The sequence below is a fragment of the Geotrypetes seraphini genome, chromosome 2, assembly GCF_902459505.1.
Source record: "Geotrypetes seraphini chromosome 2, aGeoSer1.1, whole genome shotgun sequence".
NCBI lineage: Eukaryota > Metazoa > Chordata > Amphibia > Gymnophiona > Dermophiidae > Geotrypetes > Geotrypetes seraphini.
In genome coordinates this window covers 423,071,282-423,085,525 of record NC_047085.1, presented here as the reverse complement: position 1 = coordinate 423,085,525, position 14,244 = coordinate 423,071,282, and the positions used below count along the sequence as shown (strand labels likewise).

General features: G+C 40.5%; 1 protein-coding gene across 3 annotated transcripts in view; it reads left to right on the top strand.

Annotated features, from left to right (window-relative positions):
- Window positions 1–10,088, top strand: part of CDK14 (cyclin dependent kinase 14) — an 895,761-nt gene extending 885,673 nt beyond the window's left edge. For all 3 annotated transcript variants that reach the window (XM_033931181.1, XM_033931186.1, XM_033931187.1), the window contains one exon: window positions 7,144–10,088. The gene's annotated coding sequence lies outside the window, so the exon portion shown is untranslated. The remainder of the gene's footprint in view (window positions 1–7,143) is intronic.
- The last annotated feature ends 4,156 nt before the right edge of the window (window positions 10,089–14,244 follow it).

The following is a 14,244-nucleotide window of genomic DNA, read 5'->3' as shown; positions in this document are numbered from 1 at the left end:
TGCAAGCTTTGTCCTCATCTGCACAAGCCTCAAACATGTTAAAATCATAAGTGTTCGAGGCTGGTGCGGTTAAGGCGGAGCTCACAGGAACGGGAAAGGGAAATTGAGTTCCTGCAGGGATGGGGACAACTGTCCCTGTGTTATTCTTTATTAAATACTAAGAAGACCCAAGTAGATGGGTTCAGAGATATTAGAGATACTGTTCCTTCCTCTATTCCTTTGCCTTTGGGTAAATATTTGTTAGTGGATGATAAAGCCAAGGTGTTTGGATTTTTCTTTATCTTTTAAATTACAGATCAACAAATTTTGGCGGAAAGCAAGCTTAAACAGCTTAGTTACAAGTAGATCTTATTTCTAGGAGAGACATGTCGCTTTGTTGGTTCAAATGTTGGTTTATTATAATTCCTTCTATTTAGGCCTGTATAAATTCCACTTATTGAGAACACTGACTGTGTTTTGCAGTTTTTTGTTAGGGTTACCAGATGTCCGGGAAAACCCGGACACGTCCTCTTTTTAGAGGACTGTCTGGGCTCCCCGGACGGACTTTCCAAAGCCCGGTATTTATCTGGGTTTTGGAAGCCACGACAAGTTCCGGCCGCATCTGGAGGGCATATGAGCATGCTCAGATGACATCACACACATCCGCGCATGCTCCAGGCCCTTCAGACATGGCCGGATCTTGTCGAGGAAGAAGAGAGGAGGTTTGTGGGAGTGTGGCTGGAGCAGAACAGGGCAAAGCCAATGGCAGAACTGGGCAGGACTGGGTGGAACGGGGCAATGCCATGTGTCCAGATTTTTGCGGCCCCAAAAATGGTAACCCTAAATTACACTGGCTTCCTATGCGAGGCCCGTATATTTTTTAAGGTGTTATATTTAACATCAATCTTTTTATAGTTTGTGATCAACTTACTAATTAAGGGGTCCTTTTACTAAGGTGTGCTAACTGATTTAGCGCATGCTAAATTGAGTAGCATGCCTTAGTAAAAGGACCTGTAAGCCACAGCTTAGACATTCTTATTGTCTTCTGGATCAATTAATATTGCCTTATCCATCTGTTAAGGGTCTGCACTCTTATTTTTTTCTTTTCAAGTGACTTCTTTTTGGAATGGCTTACCTGTATTTATCAGAGCCAAACTAAATTATTTATCATTTTAGAAATAAAAAATGAAAACTATGTGATAAATTTTGATATTTTTAGAAAATTGTTTTCATGAATGATTGTTTCTTCCCAATTTTGTATTGGTCTCTAACTTTGTAAGCTGCATGTGGATAAAGAGATGAAGGCCTCTTTTTCAAAGCTCTGTGTAAGCGATGCTGCCGCAGCAAATGCACCGAAGCCCTATCAATTCTTATGTGGTATGAGGCATTTACCACAGCAGCATTGCTACCGCAGCTTTGAAAAAGGGGCCCTTAGTTCTATATTACAAGTTGTATAGTATTCTTTGTTTTATTCTATATTCCTTTCTTAATAGTGCATTTTTAATGTAGGTGATCTGTAATTCACCTAGTTTTTAGGCAGACTAGAAATGTGAAATCATTAAAGCCCCCTTTTATCAAGCTGCGGCAGGGGTTTTTTTTAATCGTGTGCTGCTGCAGTAAAAGCTCTGCACTCATAGGTGGGCTTATGAATAGCCCTAGCAGCTTTTGGAAATAGTAGGCGTAGCAAAGAATTGGGGCATGAATCAAGCCCCTCCTTCTTCTGCTTACCTAGAGTATATTACAGGGTCATGGTTAAGCTTGTGTGATATGACTGCCATGAGATCTGGCAGGGTCATGCCTGCTTAAAGATGGACCTGAGAAGAGTAAGTGAGCCATGGGAGGTGGGAGAAGCAGCAGCAAAAGCATAATGAGAATCATGCCTTGCTTACTGAACCACTTGAAGCTTACTATCTACCTGTTATCAGTTGTTCTTGGACAAACCAAGGGAGGGGGGGGGAGTCAGCCATATTTGGGTGGAGAAAGAGAGGGATAATGTGTTTTTTTCACTCATCGCCATGCTGACACCATCCCATGTCCTCCATGCTGACACCTGTGATCCCAACTGTTTTCTCATTCCTTCAATCTCCTCTCCTTTCTTCATCTTCACGATTTGGTTCAACATTCTGCACATCTTTTTCTCTATTTCCTTTCCCTTGCCATCTTTATACCAGCTTTACCCAACTGCTTACTGTTTATTTTCCCTCCTATCAACTCAAGGTTATGCAGACCATAAATTTAGTTTAGTGTCCTGAGTCATGTACAGAATTTCTATTTTGATTGTTTATTGTTTCTAGGACAATGTCTTCAATGGTACCGGCTTTTATCCATAAACTTCTCATTCCTCATGAACCTACGCGAGCCTTAAGATCCTCTTCTCAGCACCTCCTTCATGTCCTATCATTAAAAATGATTAGCACACGTCGAGCAACTTCCTTCACTATTACTGCCCCCACGATATGGAATTCTTTACCTTTTCATATCAGAGCGGAATCAAATTTAGACAAATTTAAGGGTAACTTAAAGACCTATCTGTTCCTTGACATATATGATACTTAAATAAATCCAGAACTCAGCCCTATAACTTTGATCTCCCTCTTCACTTTTGTGACTTCCCTTTTATGTATTCTTTACTTTTAACTTTGTAGTCCCCCCACCCCCCTTATTCCCCATTGTTTTCTGTTTGATTAAGTATTATCTGTTGGTTTAATTGTTTATTATAAATTGTAAAATGCTTAGAAGTTTGATTTGCGTTTAATCAAAATTTTAATAATAATAATAGTAATAATAATAACTTTATTCTTCTATATCGCCACAATCTTGCGACTTCTAGGCGGTTTGCATTCAAGAGAGCTGGACATTCAGCGAGTTACAATATGCAGATAGTCAGAGGAAATACAGAGTACAGAAATTTTAAGAAAGCGAAAAAATAAAATATACAGTTTGCTAAGAAATTTCCAAGAGGACCTGTTTGGAAAAGGTCGCGAATTACAAAAATACAGCGAAAATTACAATATACAGTTTGTTAGGAATTTTCAGAGGGGACATAGATGAAAGGTCCCGAATTATAAAATACAGTTTGATTAGGATTTCAGAGGGGGCATATTGGGAAAAACGAAACAAGAAAAAAAGTGTTCGGTGAAGATTTTGTTTAGGTGATATATCTATCAAATAAGGCAGTTTTTATGAGTTTTCAAAAAGCGTTGTACGTCAGTCTAGCTTTATTTATGTAGTTGTCTAGCCAAAGTTGTTGTTTGTTTGCTTGGTATGCGAAAGTTCTATCCAGAAAGGTTTTGTATTTACAATTGGTAATGCTTGGATATGCAAAAAGATAGCAGTTTCTGGTTTGTCTTATAGGGCTATAGAATACAAAGTGAGATAGTAAGTACATAGGAGCTAGTCCCCAAACTAGTTTGAAATATATGCATGAGAACTTGAAACTATTATTGTTCTGTAGGGCGTACTGTTGATTGATAGCATGCACTAAATATCAATAAGAGCATTCAGGGCAGTAGGAAGGTACAGCGGGCAGTGCGACCTCTCATGCGGAGTTCCAAAACTGTGTTCTGTCTATTGTAATGCAGTGGGCAGGATAGGAGTTCTAGGGGGCATGTTGCTTGGGGCACATTTCTCACTCAGGATGGGCCTGGGCGCATTACTATTTAATAGTGCATGCTATCAATGAATAGTACACACTGTTAATGACATAGAATAAAATTGACATTTTGAGGTGATTCTCCTATCATTTTGGGTCAAAAATGATATGAAATGACATGGGAATTATCCCCGACATTTCCCCGTCCTGCCTGAAATGAGTATATTCCCCTATTATTGACTTTCAATGTTCCTATCGTCTTTTATGTAGCAGTTCTATAAACTGGCACCTAGAGGTACATGCCACTTATGTGCTTTAAGGCACCATTAAATGACAGGCACCTGTATGCACTAAATGTTATTCTACAGTGCCTAACTTGAACAGATAAGACATGTGGATGGAGCATAGTATAAATTTTGCACATCACTTGATTGTTGCTGTTAACATAAGAACATAAGAATTGCCGCTGCTGGGTCATGCCAGTGGTCCATCGTGCCCAGCAGTCCGCTCACGCGGCGGCCCCCAGGTCAAAGACCAGTGCTCTACATGAGTCCAGCCTCACCTGCGTACGTTCAGTTTAGCAGGAACTTGTCCAACTTTGTCTTGAATCCCTGGAGGGTGTTTTCCGCTATAACAGACTCTGGAAGAGCGTTCCAGTTTTCTACCACTCTCTGGGTGAAGATGAACTTCCTTACGTTTATATGGAATCTATCCCCTTTTAACTTTAGAGAGTGTCCTCTCGTTCTCCCTATCTTGGAGAGGGTGAACAATCTGTCTTTATCTGCTAAGTCTATTCCCTTCAGTATTTTGAATGTTTCGATCATGTCCCCTCTCAGTCTCCTCTTTTCAAGGGAGACCCAGTTTCTCTAATCTCTCGCTGTACGGCATCTCCAGCCCCTTAACCATTTTAGTCAGTCTTCTCTGTACCCTTTCGAGTAGTACCATGTCCTTCTTCATGTATGGCGACCAATGCTGGATGCAGTACTCCAGGTGAGGGGCACCATAGCCCAGTACAGTGGCATGATAGCCTTCTCCGATCTGTTCTTGATCCCTTTCTTTATCATTCCTAGCATTCTGTTTGCCCTGTTCTCCAGGTCTCACTGCATCTGGGTAGGTAGAAGCGGTGAAACCCAGACAATAGCGACAATCATGATGCCAGCTGCGGAAGCCCAAGGGAACACCCTTGCCAAGGGAACATATGCACATCACTTGGCAAGAGTTGAGCATGGAGATATACTTTTCTCAGTGTGGGCTTCCTGGGCCCCCCTTCCCTTCCTATGCTGGAGACTGCTACAGGTCTCTGATTCTAACTTAACTATTTCCAGATGTTGCTTTAGGATTTTTCCTTAGTGTTCCTTATATAAAACATTTCACTTTAAGTACAAATTCTTTCATATATATCTTTCGTCCATCCAGTACTCGCTTGGGGCCCCATTCATAGATTCACATACATTCATACCATGTATTTCATTCATATTGAATGCATGTTATATCTCAGGTTGGGATACGTAATCTAATATGCTCTTCCTAACCAGCCTAAGGCACATCTGGTATCAATTAGAACCACGAGGCTAAAAACGGGAAAAACCTGAACAAAGACTAGGGATATAGGCTAAACACAAAATGGAGTAAAGCCAAGCAGAAGACACAGAAAAACAGAGAACAAAAATGGAGTCACTACCTCAAGATGGAGTTCATGTATATCCTGATTTCCTCTATGATCTAGCTTAATAGCAAAGTACATAAAAATAATATTATTATGCTTTTCCTTAATATTAATCTGTAGTGTGTTTTTCTGGCCTTGGCTACATCCATATTCAGATTTTTATTCACCAACTTTACGTACGCTTCTATTGGGCGTGGCCTTAACTAACACATATGCTTGTATCTAACTAGTTATCCAGAATCATACGAAAAGCAGGCATTTTTGTAGAAAAACTCCACAAAATACTGCACTATCATGTCCTGACATCCATTCCATTACCGTCCCATAGAAATCGCCCCCTACTGGCCACGAACCACTATTCCTCAGGGTGTATAATGCTGATTTATGTTAGCATTCTATAATAGAATCTTGGCGCCAAGATACCATTATAGAATTTGTGCTAAGGAGGGAATTCAATGAATGGTGCCAAGTCTTGGTTGCCAAAAAAATTCAGCACTAAGCTCTTTTCTATAAAGGGTGCTTGCCTTATATAGAATAGCATTTAGTATGGATCCTGTGCCTAACTTTAAGGTGCTGGACTTATGCCTACTGAAACCTGGTATAAATGCCAGTGCCCAAGTTAGGTATGGTTAGGCAGTATTCTACAATTCCATGCAGAACTTTTTGGAACACCTCTGACATGCCCATGGCCATGTCGCCTTTTGAGATATATACCATGGGGATTAGGCAGCACGCCTTATAGAATGGTGTGCATCCAGATGTGTGCACAAATTTTAATAAGTGCCAATTAACATCAATTGGTTGTCAGCAGCCAGTTATTGATGCTTAGAGCTCATTATCCAGTTTACAAGTATTTGCTTGCACTTCTCGGAAGCATGATATATATAAAATCTGGGAGCATTTAAACTGAGGTGCCAATTTACAGATTGGTCTCTTTTATCTTTAATTGGTTGTTCCCTCTTCACTTCTTTCTAACCTTGACTGTAATTCTCTACTTATCCCTTTTCATTCTGAGGAGAGGGTGGTGTAGTAGTTAGAGCTATAGCCCAGTACCCTGAGGCTGTGGGTTCAAACCCCACGCTGCCCCTTTTGACCTTGGGCAAGTCACTTAATCCTCCACTGGCCCAGGTACATTAGATAGATTATGATCCCACCGGCACAGATAGAGAAAAGTACCCGTGTTTAAACAGCTTTGAGTGTGGTTGGAAAACTACAAAAGGGAGGTATACAAGTCCCAATCCCTTTCATTCTCCAGGGTTTAATATTATTATTTTCCCTTTTATTTCAGTTTCTGCTTTCTTCTCATTGTAACTTTCCTCCTCGTTGTCTGGAATTTCTTCCACCACTCGTTTCTCAAAATGCTAGAGTTTGTTGCTAGCAATTCTTGAACTTTCATCATATCTATGGGTTCTTTTTCAGTCCTCAGAGCATCCAGATTCTTATTCATTCTCTGGTCTTCCTATCTCACATTGATAATTTAACTCTTGAGTGCTCTTCCTTGCTCTTACCTTTCTTTACAATTTCTTCTGTACTGCCCATCTGTCTTATCTGGGCTGCATCGCACTTAGGCGCTTCACATCTCTGCATTAGAATCCTATGAATTCTGGAGTTCAGCATATGGGGCTGTTCCTCGTCATGACTTCTACCACCTACCGCTAAACTGCTCCTTCCATGAAATTCATTCCTCATTACCTGTTATGTTCGTTCTCCTTCTTTCCGCTTTCACTCTGTGAGGGTAGGTGACATAATAAATTTCAAAGAAAACTGAAAAGAATTGCATAAGAGGATGAGATATATTTGATAGAGTCCAGCCTTGAACTTTTTGATGCTTTTGAGAACAAACTCACAGCATGGTACAAAATGACCCCAGTTACAAGTGTTTAATATGCTTCTGTGTTCTTTGTAGGATTTAACTGCCATCAGTCTGATAAAGAAACAAGAAGTCTGAAGAGGCCACTGAGTTGGGGGTATCCTAAATCTGCTTCTTCCTCTCCCTGTGGTGGATTTCGTCCAAAAGAAAACTGAAGCTGGCAAGACCCTGTTACTCCCTATAATGTATTAAAACCTTGTGTGCTTAAGATACCTTGTCATTTCCAACATCTATGTGAAGATTAAGCTTAGCCTACTAATACATGGCATGTGATGTTTCTAGACCTTTGTGGTTTTATTAATTTGATTTTTTTTCCTTCTACCCCTGCAGTCTTTATCATAAATATCTGTAAACTACTTGGTGTTCACACTTCATCAGTCAACATCTGCATACAAAGGCCGCATGGTGCCTAACAAGAAAGTGTGTTTTCTTTGCAAGAGATTCACAAGTCAGTCCCAATGTATACTTTCTAGCTGATAGGTACAGTGCTCTGCTGCTGTACCACAAACATCCATTTTAGCAGGCTTTTATAGATCTTTATCGGGGAATAAAACATACATTTACTTCTGGAGATGATGAAAACAGATTTTGGTTGCATCACATTATGCTTTTCAACAGAGGTCCGTGGTGATATCCTAGATGGGAGATATTTTACATCATTTAACTTTTTAGGGATAGTATACATATCAAGTTACGTTGAAAGGGTCTTGCCATATGATCACTAAGCTCTTTGGATGGTTCATTTGTAGAGGAGCTTTTTATCATTTAAATTCCAGACAACCTCTAAGACAAGTATTGCTGTTTTGTCCACTTTAAAGCAAAATGCAAAATCATCCCGATCTAAAAAGAAATAGGTTGCAGTCCCTCACCAAAGCACCTTCCAACTACATTCCGATCTGATTAGAAAGCAGCACCATGCATGCCGTGCTCTGCTTTTGTTTCCTTGAGTGAAGCATTCAAATGTGAATTTTGAAAATAATGAAGGAACGTAAGTATGAAAGGCGAGAACACAGCTCTCTTTGTTAGAAAAACAAATGCTGGAACTGAAGGCATATGCCTCCCCTCGATCTGCGTCAATTAATTGTGGGGTACAGAAGGCCCAGAGTGATGCAGATTCCTGCAGCTGGGAAATAAATGGCCTTGGAGCTTATGAGGGTAGGCAGGCTGTTTATTTTTCAGAATGTAAAGCCTAGATACCTTATGCTAATTGTTTGGATTACATATTGGTTTTGAATTTAAAGATTTATTTTTTAGGAGTTGGGATTAGGCTGGCTCCTGCTATGTGTTTAGTTGGACTGGCAAAATGATCCAAGAAGACCAAATCCATAATCTTCAAATGTAGATTTGTCTTTATAAAACAGTGTGATCATCTATGTCATAAAGCACTGGACCACTGACCTCTTGAGTTTTAAAACTCATGAAAAACAATCATTTGAATCTGACCTCAAGTCTGGCTTAAATTCAGGAGCAGTTCTTTCTTTTATAGATATGGGGGTTTCCCCCCTGATGTATGTATTTTTTTCAAAGTGAGATGAATTTTGTAATGGGTGCTTTAAAAAATGTGGAGAATTTGCCTAGTGTATTCTTATTTTGTAATAGCAATGTAGGCACCTGTGTATATTTATAAAATAAGACCTCAGATAGTGCATAAAGACAAACACACAAATATACACTTGCTCCAAGGCAGGCATAATTGTATCTACCAGATCTGATTTGCCTCTGAGCCTTCTTTCCTCCCCTTTTTAAAAGAAAGATCTTTTCTCTGTTATTTACATTTGCCTCTTACATCAGATGCAGAAGAGCATGCCACTTAGGGGGAAAAGACAGATTCTGAAGACTGTGCCCTTTCCTTTTGCAACTTAAGTAAAGGGATAAGCAATTATGCTGGTCAGTGAAGTGTCTGATGGTTTGATTTCCAGAGCAATTTTTAGGGAGCTAGAAACTTAGAATCTGGACATACTGTAAATCATACATGTGGCCTATTGGCTAAAGTCTTCTCTTCCCCATCTGATCACACTTCACTTTAACCACCAAAGAAATGCGAGTTCATTTTTATATATGATGGAGCAGTCAGTATAAGTGCAACTGTTTGGCATGGGCATAACAGTTTAGCACTGTGATAGCATGATTATTAAACCACTTTAGCTTTCTGTCAGTTATTGAATGAGAAGATCGTTGTCTGCAGAGACTGTTCACCTTAATATGCAGTACACCCACTTAGTGCATTGCCTGAGGATACCTGTACTCTTTGAACACAACTAAGCAGTGAACCTTGTACATTATTCCAGATGACATACTTCTCTGTGAATATTATTGGTTTTGTAATCTTTGTTATATAGAATGAGGTTCAGGCTGTACATACTGGGGAAGAAAGCTGATTACCCATATAAATAGACTGAAATGTATTACATTATTGATCGTACTAGTCTCCCTTCTCCCATTGAAATTTCCACAGTCTATTAAAATGCAAATCCTCAAGCCAATGCACTTAGAAATCCCAAATATATGTTCTTGCTGTGTTACACAGCAATCTACATTTATAGGCTTCGAGATGTGTGGGTTTAAAAAAAAATGCACCAAGGGATCTTCTTTATAAAAGAGATTTGGTTTGCAAAAGTTGGACTAACACGATATCAAAATAAATAGACTTCAACATGATGGTGTAGTATTCAGTACCATAGATATATGTTGCTTTGTTTGTTATCATTTATCCGTACAATGAACAATGTTCAACACTGGTATAGTGTTTCCTCTACAAGCATTTTCTTGATATTGAATAAAGCAAAGCAGAATCTGTGTATAGCATATTTTCATTGATACATGTTGCAGAGGGCTAATATCCATGATAAACTGATTTTTTTTTTGCATGTCAAGTAAATAGTGTCAGTCTGAAAATCCTACCTGTTTTATATTTTAAGAATGAAAATGTCCAGAAAGCATTCTATAGGTTTTGATTAAACCTGATCTGTTGAAAAACATCAGTGTGAAGCCTGTAGCTCAAACTTGTTTATCTATTTTGTGCTGTTTTTCTGCTTTGCATGTAATGTTTGGTGTGCCTGTATCTGGATGAGTGTTCTACACGTGGTAGGAACAAATAAAGGAGGTAGCTCTATAACAGGCACATCCATTTATACGCCATATGAGCGCATAAGAGTGTAGGATACTGCCATGTTTGTGAGCAAGTGTAAATTTACATGTGTGAGTGGCAGTGAAACACCTAAGCAATATTCTGTAACAGTGGGTGTTAGAGATATAGCATGTAAATGCAGGGGGCAGGGACATTCACAAGTGCATACCCCCTAATTCTCTATATGGTGCACGAATTTAGACCATGCAGCCAAGAAAAGGTTTCAAAGAAGAGCGAACCGAGTATGATAAAGGGGAGGATCTCCTCTCGTAATGAGGAAAGATTAAAAAGGTTAGAGCTCTTCAGCTTGGAAAAGAGATGGCCTGAGGGGAGATATGACTGAATACAAAATCCTGAGGGAGTAGAATGGGTACAAGTGGATCAATTTTTTCACTCCATCAAAAATACAAAGACTAGGGGACACTCGATGAAGTTACTTTTTTTAAAACCAACAGGAGGAAATGTTTTTCCACTCAGAGAATAGTTAAGCTCTGAAACGCATTGCCAGAGGTTGCGGTAAGAGCGGATAGCATAGCTGGTTTTAAGAAAGATTTGGACAATTTCCTGAAGGAAAAGTCCATAGTCTGTTATTGAGAAAGACATGGGGGAAGCCACTGCTTGCCCTGGATTGGTGGAATGGAATGTTGCTACTCCTTGGGTTTTGGTCAGGTACTAGGGACCTGGATTGGCCACCGTGAGAACAGGCTACTGGGCTTGATGGACCATTGGTCTGACCCAGTAAGGTTATTCTTATGTTCAACTAGCTCCAATAATTAGGTGCTAACAATTATTGATGCTCATTGGTGCGCATCTTTGTATTTTGGTATTCTATAGAGATTCATGTGTAAATTTTGTATGTGGATCAAAAAGTAGGTGTGGCCATAGAAAGGGCATGGGTGGGTCATGGGTGTTCCTAGAATTTGTATGCAGTGTTATAGAATAAGGCAAGTCCATAACTAATTTAGGCATGAGGATTTACACCAGATTTCATTTTTTGTATATCCTCAGGCCTAAAGATCCTATGCTAAGTGCTACTCTATAAACATAAGAACATAATAATTGCCATACTGGGACAGACCAAAAGTCTATCAAGCCCAGTATCATGTTTCCAACAGTGGCCAATTATTTATAGCAAAAAAAGGTTTTTTTTAGATGATCAAGAAATAAACAATTTTGATGATGGATTTTTATAACTAATTTCAACATTATGATAAATAAATTTTATATTATTGATTTCTTAACATTCATTTTGAAATCATATACAGTCAAACCTCGGTTTACGAGTGCACCGGTTTGCGAGTGTTTTGCAAGACGAGCAAAACATTCGCAAAATCGGCGCCTCGGAAACCGAGTTTGACTCGGTTTACGAGCGCCATCCCCCGCAATCCGGCATCCCCCCACCTCGCTCGTGTCGTCCCCCCCCCACGATTCTATATCCCCCCCGAGCACCGAAACGAAATCCCTTACCCCGATTGGGCACCGGTACCAGCACCAATGCATAGGACATGCCGGTGCCCGAAGATCCTCCCTCTTCTGAGCTGGGCGGTGCATCAAAGGAGATCCTCCCTGTTGCCTGTTGGCTCCCTTCTGACATCACATCCTGATCCTGTGACCAAGACATGACATCATAAGGGAGCCAAGGCTGGTGCAAGCAGCAAGTGGAATATGCTGCTTCCACCAGAGAACATTTCAAGAGGTATGAAGGGAGGAGGAGAGGTACCGGCACCCACTGTGAAGACAGCACCTGGGACAGTCTGCCTCCTCCCTTACTATGCCAGTGCTATCACATATGCATACAACATACAGTACATTACACACCTTTTCAACATTAAGGCATCACAGTTACACTGGGTGGATGGATGGCTGGTGCATCTGCAAGCACATAAATATAAGGTGCACCAATACCAGGGTATACCATAAATTCTGTAATCGAATCTGGAAGCCCAGGTGCCATTATAGAATAGGCTTTGAGGCCCAGATTGTATAAAAGACACCTAAAGTTAGGCACCTAATTCAGTGTATATAGCCAGTTCAGACACCTGACTTAATTACTCAGCTTAAATTGGCTCTGATAAGCTTAATTGGCTTCTGTTGAAACTAATGCTAGTTATGCACCTAATTCTGTAAGTGCCTACTGATTTGGGGTAGGCGCCTAATCCGAGGCACCTACCAAAAAGTGGGCATGGTTAAGGACAGATCATGGACAGATCTTGGGCATGATTTCCAGAGAGGCACCTAAAATAGACTTAGACACTAGTATTTAGGCAAGAAAACCCTGGCATACATAAGATGTGCCTAAGTTCACTTTAGGCACAATTCTATAAGTGGCACCTAACTGAAGATTGGCAGCCACTATGTGCCACATTCCTCAGTGCCATTTATAGCATCAGGGCTTCAATGCATGGCACTTATTATTTTATATCAAAATAACATTGTGGTTGTGAGCCTAGTTCACCAGGTACCAACTTGTGCGTACTGTACATCACTGCAGCACTATTTCATCCAGGATGTACCAGTGGTCTGATGGGAGGAGATTTCTATAAGCATAGAATGTAAGGGGGGGGAGTCTCTGATGACTTAGTGTGATCTCAATTCTGTATCAACTGTTTCTAGGATTTAAACTGTTAAACTATAATACGGTTTTAACCTTTCCTCCTAGCTTACGCTCATGGTGCTAGTCTGCCTGATAAAAAAATCAGACTCTGAAGAACACTCAACATCATGAACTCAGTTCACAGCTTGAGATTTCATTCTTTACTTTGTGAACAGTATCCAGATCACTAGATACCTGGTTTTATTGAATCTTTACAGCCCCACAGTTTTTGAAACACTTCCGAAAAGATATTAGGAAAACAAAGGAGGTGAAGCCAGCATATTGTTTCTGATCCTTTCCTAGTTCTATGCCTTTCCATGTATGCTTGGGCATACTGTTCACAGCACACCATGTGCAACTTACAAATGAGTGCTATAACACACCAACCAGGTAACTCAAAATAAAAAGGAGTTATGATAGAGTTCTATAATATAGAGAGAGTGGTAGAATAGGTAAATAGCCTGGCGTAGTAAGGGGGGTCCACCCCCAGTGCCATCTTTTTGGGGACGCTGGCACCCATCCCCCTTCCATGCTCCCCTCCTCCCACTACTTCGCGTGTACCCCTGCCCTTCCCACGTACCTCTTTAGGGTTCCCGGCATGAGCAGCAACCCAACCTGCTGCTCATACCAGCGCTGGCTTTTCCTCTGACTTCTCTTCCTGGTCCTGTGCCTAGGAAATGATGTCAGAGGAAGAGTCAATGCTGGCGCAAGCAGCAGGTTGCGGTTGTTGCTCGCGCTGGGAAAGTTAGAGAGGTACAGGGAAAGGATGCAAGACATCCCCCGAAAACAAGACACTGTCTAATATTAATTTTGGGTCCAAAAAATGCACTAGGGTTTATTTTCGGGGAAAACAGGTACTATCTAAGTATGAATACAGCCCTATAAAGCTGCCTTTTGAACTGGCAAGGTCTACTTATAGGCCATTAATAATAAGATAAGCCCTTTGCCTGTCTCATCATTATGGAAGTGTATAGTCCATTTATTGGGCTCTTCTTAACCAGAACAGACAAGCTACTATCACACCTGAATGTCAACCACCTTCAGCCCTTGAGGTGGCAAGCATTGTGCAGTTTAATGGTTGCTGAAGGACATGTCATCCTGAAGAATACTTGCTGCACTCCAAAAGCAGCCATCTTAAGAGAGGCAGCATTGCTGTGGAAGAGAAGTGGAGAGAGAGCACAGCCAAGGTGCTAGAGAGACAGAAACTCAAGCTAGGAGAATTGGACCTAAATGTCCTGGTGCCTAAGATCATGATGCCTAAATGTTCTAACACAGGGGTGGGCAACTCCGGTCCTCGAGGGACGGAATCCAGTCGGGTTTTCAGGATTTCCCCTATGAATATGTATGAGATCTATTTGTTTTGTGTTTTTGTTTTTTTTTTTTTTATATATATCTTTATTCCTTTTTAAACTAAAAA